The sequence below is a fragment of the Taeniopygia guttata genome, chromosome 12 (genome assembly GCF_048771995.1).
Source record: "Taeniopygia guttata chromosome 12, bTaeGut7.mat, whole genome shotgun sequence".
Lineage (NCBI taxonomy): Eukaryota > Metazoa > Chordata > Aves > Passeriformes > Estrildidae > Taeniopygia > Taeniopygia guttata.
The window spans coordinates 1,186,805-1,195,313 of record NC_133037.1 but is presented as its reverse complement, the minus strand read 5'-3'; the positions used below and the strand labels follow the sequence as shown (position 1 = coordinate 1,195,313).

At 55.1% G+C, this 8,509-nt stretch overlaps 1 long non-coding RNA gene across 1 annotated transcript; it reads right to left on the bottom strand.

Annotated features, from left to right (window-relative positions):
• Positions 1 to 295: 295 nt before the first annotated feature.
• Positions 296 to 7,086, bottom strand: LOC140684912 (uncharacterized). Its single transcript, XR_012057886.1, has 2 exons — positions 6,159 to 7,086; positions 296 to 5,850 (listed from the first exon to the last, which is right to left on the bottom strand). It is a non-coding gene; the product is annotated as an uncharacterized lncRNA (long non-coding RNA).
• Positions 7,087 to 8,509: the final 1,423 nt, after the last annotated feature.

Sequence of the window (8,509 nt, the reverse complement as noted above, 5' to 3'; positions counted from 1 at the left end):
AAAACCAAGCAGGGACTTCCAGATTGTTAGACTGGAAAGGTGAGGGGAGCTAATTGGGATCTGCTAATTGGGATCTGCAGTGCCTGGCTGTCCAGACAGGGAATCCACCCGTGCTGGGGCTGGTGGCTGCTCAGGGAACTGCTCATTCCCACATCCTGCAGCCTGTGCAAGGTCTCCTGTTGTGCCACCCTCCCAGGCTGCAAGGTGCTGGTGACAGGGACCTTGCTGTCAGCAGAGCTAAACCCCAAGTACAGCCCTGCAACCACCAAGGAAAGGAGAATGAAGCAGGTCTGGCTGATGTTGGAGATGGGTTATATTCCAAATAATTCTGAAACTCAGTCCCCGTGCAGGAGAGGTGGATGGGAGAGGTTCCCAGGGGCTGAAACCTCAGCCCTGATGGGCAAACTGGAATCAGGGATGTCTTCACTCAGCACAGCTGGCTCAGAGATCCAGGGAAAACCCTGAGGCATAAGAACTAAGGGACTAGAAATGCAGAGCAGGGATGAAAATGATGAAAATGAGACAAAGTCACCACTTCCCAAAACCTTCACAGTGAAGGAAACACCTCCCACTGTCTGGAGGATCCATGGGAATATTACAATATTTGTTCCAAAAACATGACTGGGTGGATCCAGACTCACTGACGCAGACACAAGCAGCTAATTGAATTCATACGTAGGAACCCTGGACACCATCTGGCCTCAATAAAACGTGGGGCCAGAGCTGTTTCTTAGCAGATGGTTCCTCATTTTCATAATCTGAAATCAAAAGATCATTTTTCTATCTGGAGATCAAAGGCACCTAATGTCTCCTTGGTCGAGGGTTACCAAGCGAAACCCGTGTCCTCTGTTTTGGCTTTTGGGGTGAGGCAGACGGGGGTTTTCCCCTGAAACCTCTGCTCAGGCTCCGGGCAACCACATCTGGGCAGCAGCTGCAGATGTTCACAGCTCTCCAGGGCTGGGCTTTATTTCCATGATAGGGACGTGCACTGTATAAAATCAGAAGGGACAGCTGTAACAAGCTTGTGTGGCCATTTCTATTTCCCCAGACTCCTGCAGTACAGCCCATGTGAATATTTGGGGATGAAATGATGCCTTTTGCCTTAGAAGATGAATATTTGGGGATGAAATGATGCCTTTTGCCTTAGAAGAAGAGCTCAGAGCCCTGTCTGAGCTCTCAGAGCCCACTCAGCCCTGAGCCCTGTGTGTGAGGCCAGCCCGGTGGCCACTCTGATGTGGTGGCTGGGCTGTCCTGTGCAGGGCCAGCAGCTGGACTCGATGATCCCTGTGGCCCCTCTCAGCTCGGGATATCCTCTGATTTTCTGATCTATGGGAGACACCCCTGCAGAGGAAGGAGAGCAGCCTGGGGAAAAGGAGGCTCAGGGAAATGTGGCTCTGCACAACTCCCTGACAGGAGGGGACAGCCTGGGGGGGCTCTGCTCCCAGGAAACAGGGAGGAGGAGAGGGAAGGGCCTCAATTCAGGAGGAATTTCTCCATGGAAAGGGTGGTCAGGCCTTGGCAGGGGCTGCCCGGTGAGGTTTGGAGTGCCCGTCCCTGGATGTGCCCAAGGAAGGGATGGATGCTAAAGGTGGGGAGCGGGCACAGCTTGGACCCGGTGATCTCGGAGGCCTTTCCCAGCCTCGGTGGCTCTGGAATTCCAGGATTCTGGGCTGCTCCTCGGCTGGTGATGGTGGGCGAGTGCTGCCTCCCCAGCGACGTCAGTGCCAGCAGCATTGGCGGGGAGGAGAAGGGGGCGAGATGCTTTTCTCTGGAAAGTGCTTCCACACCCACCCCAAAGCCTCGGGGACTAAGAAGGAGAGCCGTGTGGTGACTCGGAGCAGGTTGTGACAAACTGAGTCCTGCTCTCCAAGCTCATTCTCCAGCGGGTACCTGTGGAACCCAGGGGCTCCCGGTCCTGCCAGCCCACGCTGCCCCAGCGCTCTCCTCATCTGATGCTCGAGGTGAATATTTGCCGGGATCAGCTCCCAGGGGAGCAGGAGCCCTTCCCTGCTGTGCCTGCTGCAGTATGGAAATGATCCTCCCGGCAGACAGCTGAGTCCCACCTCGGTTCCCATTCACCTGGAGATGAAAGCGCTCTGCCTGCCAGTGTAGGCGGGGCAAAACTATTTAAAAACCTCATTAGAGAAAGTATTCGGGGAAGACAGCAACACCCTCAGTTGTGGTTTGCTCCAGGACTTCTCAGCCAGATCCCTGCTGATACAGAGGGAAGGGCACTATGAGAGACATTCCTGTCAAATACTGCTCCTCGTGGGGATGCCTTGGGTGTCCTTTGCCTTCTTCTCTGTCCTGGTGGGCTGTGTTTTACCTAAACCTGAGCGTTCCCTTCCACGTGCTGTTTTTGGGGCTGGAATCAGGGCTGTGCTTGGCATGGAGGGGTCCAGGAGTGATGTAGGGGTGTCCCAGCTCCGTGCTAGAGGAACACAGTCAGCAGAGCTATGTGTGATCTTGATTAGGCAGAAATCCACCGTGAATATTTCCTATTTCCATTCAATTCCGGTTTGTGCTTATTTCAGCTGAATTTGCAGCAGGAGTAATGCCCAAGCCACATCTGGCTCCTGATGCACATGGGATCAGAGCGGGAGTTTGGGAGGAGGTGGATCTGGATTCAGAGGTTTGGCTTCTTATTTAGAAAATGATGGGTTGCGTTCTCCCACGGCTGCTCCAGACTGCCCCAGAGCTCTCTGATATTCCTGGCCAAGGGGTTTTTCAGTCTGCCTGACAAGGAAACAATGTCATGTGTATGGCTTGTCTGGCCTCGTGCACCTGCACTTCCCCTTCTGCCTTCATTTTCTTCGCATCCCATTTATTCCAAGGGGCCAAATATTCATTAAGTCCTGATGAGTTGGAGTGCCAGGAATCCCTTTTCCTCCCCCAGCACCTCCAAGCAGGGCCCATGGGAGCACACAGAGCCCAGACTGAGCTAAGGGAGGCCACGTGCAGCACATGGGCTTGTTCTCCCTTGGCTCCAGCCACAGGAGCTGGTGGCATCTTGGCAAAGCCCACTGGGTTCCCGGTGTGCCCCTTCCCAGAATCACGTGGAATCACAGAATCAGCAAGGTTGCAAGAGATCTTCAAGATCATCCAGTCTCACCATCACCCCTAAACCATGTCCCCCATCCAGACAGCTCTTGAGCACTTTCAGAGCTGGTGGCTCCACCACCTCGAGGCAGCACTGCAGCCCCCAGCTCCCCACACTGGCCTGGCACACCCTCAGCTGTGCCCACGCCCTGAGGAGCAGCCCTGTCACCCCTGTGCTGATGTCATTTGCAGCTTGAACCGACTCCCCCCAGCCTGGCCCTGGGCTGCCTCACGCCCCCATGGGCTGGGAGGTCACACAGACCTTGTCCCAAAGCCTTGAGCTGAGAGGCCAAGGTTTAACCCACTCCTGTCCTCACATGAACTGCAGGAGGAACACACTCCTGGGCTCTTCCTCTGCCTGACCCAGCTTTATTTTATTATTATTTTTAGGGGTGGGTGTGTAATTTTTTTTGACTGAATTAGCAAGTGGAGAATATTCTCTATGTTAATATTTGACTCAGACATGATGCAGTTGGGCCCCGTAGCTGTTGTTACCTGCGTCCCCCGAAAGAACAACATCTCCCCAGCCTGGGAGCCTCAGTGGTGTTGATTCCTGCCGGGGTACGTGGGTGCCAGTGGAAAATAAATAAGGTGGTATTTTCCAAGTGGCAGATCTGAAGGCACCCTGCTTTCCTTGCTTTGCATACTCACAGAGCACCATCCTCTCTGCTTCCCAGATATGAAAGCCGAGGCAGAGACATCTGATGGGGCTCCAGCGCTGACTCACTGTTTGATGTGAGGCAGGAGGAGGGATGTGATCAGATCCCATTGTGCAGAGCATCCAGCAGGCAACGCCAGCCGCGGGAGGAGAAGCGATTCCTCATCATCCTCATCCTCCAAACCCTGCTGTCAGCCCTGGCTGTCCCCTGCTCCCTGCAGCAGCCAGGATGTCACCTCTGGGATGGCTCTCGGCTTGTGGATCCCCAAGGCCGGGCTGGATGGAGCAGCCCGGTGGGAGGTGTCCCTGCCCAGGGCAGGGGTGGAGCTGGGTAACTGAAGGTCCCTTCCAAGGCAGCCGTTCCAGAGTCCCTGATGCCGTGATTAGGCGGTGTGCAGGCGGAGCTGCGGCCGGTGAGCCCCGGGGTGTGCCGGCTCCGCACGCCCGGGGTTCTTTCTCACGGCATGGTGCAAGAGCCGGCGGGGAACTGGTTAAACAGCGTGAGCTGCCGGGGCTTGGCAGGGCAGTGTCACCGGGGAGCCGCCGTGGTTTATTAAACACGCCAGCAAAGTGGGCTAAAGTCTCTTATTAATGTCCACAAATTTTGCCACTTCCAAATAATTCCCACCTACGTGTTCCTCCTACTGCTGCACTGGGTGCTGGCAAACATCTCTGCTCCAGGAGGGGAATGGCTTTCATTTGAACAGTCCTCGGGCGAGTTTCGCTGAGCGATGCCAGCATCCCTCTATTCCCGCAGCTCTCACATGCCCGGCAGCGCTCCAGGGTCGTGCCGGAGGGAGGGCGCCGAGACAACAGCTCCTGCTGTGTTTTCCCAGTGCTTTATCCGGGCAGAGCCCGTGGCAGCCCAAAGCAGTGCAGTTAAGCAGCGATGGATGCACGTATTTGCAATATTAAATCGCGGCTCCTGACTCGTGACGGTCCCTGACGGTTCCGCGGCACTGAGCGCGTTCAGCTGCGCTATCGAGAGCATCACCCGGCTGGAACCACCCGGCCTGACACCAAATCCGCCTTTTGCAGCTGCCACAAGGCTGAGGCGGAGCCCTGGTGGGTGTCAAAGAGCTCCCCACGCCCTGCGCTGAGGTCGCACAGTGTCCTGTGGGAATCCAGAGCATCCCTCTGGCTGCCCTGGGACCCTGGCAGGGGTCAGGAACCCCCCTGGACAGAGCCCCCAGAGACACTGTCTGTGATCTCTGCCCATGGAAAAGAGTTTTCAATCCTACAGGATGAATTACCAGCTCTGAGTGTTTGATAAGAGTAATAATTAAGTGTGACACGGGTGCAAAAGTAAAATTTTAGATTTCTAGATAAGGGGTTCAGAGGGGACAAGATGGAGGAAATTGGGTGTGTCTTGTCCTTTTTCTCCTTCTTCATGCCCTCCATGTTTCACTGTGGTGTTGGCATTTTTCTGTTGGTTCAGGCTGGGGACACACTGTCCAACGTAGGTGACAGATATTGGCACGTTATTGTAAATCCAGCACAGGTAGTTTGTGGTATTTAATGTTTGTACCATCCCACTGAGGGCAGAGCCCCACACGCTGCCCTGCAGGACAGAGCTGCGGCAGGGCAGCAGAACATGTTAGAGATAAACAGAATAAACAACCTTGAAACAGCACAGACAAATTATGGCTTCTGCTTTGGCAGTGGGGCTGACAGACAGAGACTTTCTGCAATCTCAGAATCATCAATACCCACAGATTCTGACAGTGTCCGTGGCGGAGGGGTGCGGGCTCTTCCCAGCCTTGGGCACCGGGCTGGGAAAGGAGATCTGCAGCTCTCCCGGGAGCTGCTCCCGGTCACATCCCCCTGCCCCACTCAGCCCGCACATCCCCGGGGATGCGGCGCTGCCCCGCTGGATCCTCCCGCCCGTCCCGGAGCTGCGGGGCCCGAGCGGAGCCTGAGCCCGGAGCGATCCCCGCTGCAGCTCCGGCAGAGCCCGCCGGGCTCCCGCAGGGCTTTTCCTGCTGAGGAAACACGGGCTGGTCCCGCCGGGCCCGAGGATGCCGAGCGCATCCCGCTCCAGCCCCGGCAGGGCTGAGCTTTACCTCCGGTGCCAGTAACCCGAGCCGGGATTGCTGGAAACGGCAGAGAGGAGAGTCAGCGGTTTGATTACAGGCCACATGCCTGGCCTGCATGGATATATTAAGTAAGAGACATTTTAAAACAAAACCACCCTCAGTAACCTTATCGTAAGCTCGAATCCACAACCCATCTGTTAACTCCCGGCGCTGCCCACATAGGCTTCCATCAGGCAGCAGTGCCAGGGATTTTTGGAACGTTTTCCCCCAAATCCCTGCGGTCGGAAGGGGACAGTCCCGGGGAAGGGGCAGATCCTGAGTCTCGGATTCCCAGCCCACCCCCAGAGCAGCCCCCAGACTCTCACCTTCTCGTGCCTCTGTAAATAACTGCAAATCCTTTTGGACACGGTGCTGTGACTCCAGCCCTGCTGGAGGAGCGCTCAGCAGAGCTGCTGCTCCACCGATGGCTTGAGGGAATTCAGCCTTTTTAAACATTTTGGTACTGCCTGAATCGTGTGGTGTAAAGGAGCCCTCCATGTAGAAATAATTCAGCAAACACAAGCGAGAAGGCGAATTGATGATTGCATCAGTCCTTGCTCATGAAAACTGATCCCCGGGAAAATGTAACTCAACTCTCGAGCAATCTCACTTGATGCCCAAGAATGCAATAACTTCATTTGGATCCTCCTTTTTAGGGGGACTCCTAAATCCTTGGCAACGTCCCTTAAGGTCATGAGCAAATCCTGATATGGAGAATTGTTTGGCAAGCACGAGAACAGTAAAAGGGCTAAATAATTGGGGATTACCTCTGACCCTGATTTGTGGCTCACCACCCACTGCAGGAATGTACCAAATATCTGAAGGAGCATGCAGGAGTCAGACAATCCACGGCCATGAAGCCGTCCACGTACTCTTGGAGCTTGAACTTCAAATGCAGAGCAGGTTGGCCCCAAACCTCATTTTTCATTAGCAAAAGGCTGCAGCAAGCTCTAATTATTTCTGTTGCCTTGGACAAAGGGTCAGTGATGGGACAGATGAAAAATTGTCTGTGTTTTTTTCACTCTCTGTTTGGAAAATAACAGCTTTGGTTTTGGGGGCACAGAGGGAGCAAACCCTCTGCTCCAGGGCTCGTTGCTGTGGCTGGATTTGGTCCCCTGAGCTGCAGCAGGGGAAAAACCATCACCCTCATGTCCCCTGATGGTTCTTGCCGGGTTTGTTCAGTGCCTGGAGGAAAGAACAGCTCTGCTGTGGCAGGTCCCAGCTCTGCTGAGGTTCTGTGGCACTCCAAGCTCTGTGCTCTCCTCCACGGTGCCGGGGCTGTGGCACCAGAGACCCTCAAGGTCCTGCCCGTGGCAGGGGGTTGGATTGAGAAGTCTTTAAGGGCCCTTCCAACCCAAACCATGCTGGGATTCCGTGATCTTGGCCATAATCACCGGGTTTGAGGGCTCAGATGTCAGACGCTGTGGGAGGACCGTGTTGAGTGGGACAACCCAAACATCTGTTCTGTGGAAGCCCCACGGCGCTCATCCAGCGCTGTGGTGTTCACACTGGAGGTGCTGCTGGGAGCTTGTAGGGGAGATTTTGGGGTTTTATAGACCTTCCATGTATGGCTAGCATCTTTCTGAGGCTCTGACATCCCTTGGGATTCTTCCTGGTAAGGACAGGCACCTTTTGGCGGGGGTAAGCCTCAAACAGCCCGTCTCCATCACCACCTAAAAGCTCTCTGTGCTGTCATGCAGCACCTCCTGCCCTCGGATTCCTGCCGGGGTGGAGCAGCCAGGACTCTGCAGGCAGTAGCAGCAGCTCAGTGCTGGAGCTCTGCTGCTCCCTTATCTTGGTAAAAGCACCTTTTATCAGCTGAGCCTGCCTCTACTTGCTCAGCACTCAGCAGGGAAGTGACCACGGCCCTTCAGGAGAGCTCTGCCTTGGCAGGTACACACAAACCATTGTCATCGCTCGGCGTTGTGCAACCCCACGGGCTGCCACGGGCATGGCATGGCATGGAACGGGCTGGGCTGGGGGGCACCTTAAATTATCATCATCCACCCCCTGCCATGCACAGGGACACCTTCCACTAGACCAGGTTGCTCCATGCAACACTTCCAGGGACGGGGCAGCCACAGCTTCTCTGGGAACGTGTGCCAGCACATCCCCAGCCTCACAGGGGAGAATTTCCTGCTGGGCATAGAGTCACACAATGGTTTGGGTTGGAAGGGATGTAAAAGCCCACCTCGTACCAACCCCCTGCCATGGGCAGGGATGGACACCTTCCACTGGAGCAAGCTGCTGCAAGCCCTGGGTACCCCCAGCGATGGGGTCCTCCCACCCCAAAACTTCCCTGCAGCACTGCCTCTTCCCCAGAGCCACATTTTAGCGACTCTCACTTATTTTATTTCTTCCCCCACATTTCCAAACTTTCCACGGCTGCAGCTTTCTCTGTGTCCGTGTTTTGTGTCTGTGTCTCTTTGGGGGTGGTTTTTTTTTCTTTATTTTTTTTTTCTTTCTTCCTGATCTCGGGACACAACAGCGGTACCGCACAGTATGGCAGGGCATGGTATGGCACGGTATGGCATGGTATAGCACAACACGGTATGGCAGTGTATGGCATGGTATGGAGTGTATGGCACAGTATGGAGTGTATGGCACGGTATGGCACAGCAGGGCATGGCATGGCACAGTATAGCACGACACGGTATGGCAGTGTATGGCACATTAT